Genomic DNA, 251 nt, shown 5'->3' with positions numbered 1-251 from the left:
AAGCTGTTTATTCTAATGTAAACTCTGTTTATCAGATGACGGATTTTAATCAAGTGGAAGTTATTGTTCGTGGTTCATTGTTGTTCAGGCTGCAGCATGGATATTTTCTTTCTTTTGCAGTGATATTGAAACAGATGTTGATTTTGAAGGGAAAAACGCAGTGAAATTCATGTGTGTTTACCTCTTCACCCCATCCCTGAAACAGCCAAGCACGATTTATAAAAAGTATGATTATGGTCTGGCTAAGGATT

Source organism: Xiphias gladius, chromosome 13 (genome assembly GCF_016859285.1).
Source record: "Xiphias gladius isolate SHS-SW01 ecotype Sanya breed wild chromosome 13, ASM1685928v1, whole genome shotgun sequence".
NCBI classification, from domain to species: Eukaryota; Metazoa; Chordata; class Actinopteri; order Istiophoriformes; family Xiphiidae; genus Xiphias; species Xiphias gladius.
The sequence above is the reverse complement of the archived record's forward strand: the minus strand, read 5'-3'. Positions refer to the sequence as shown.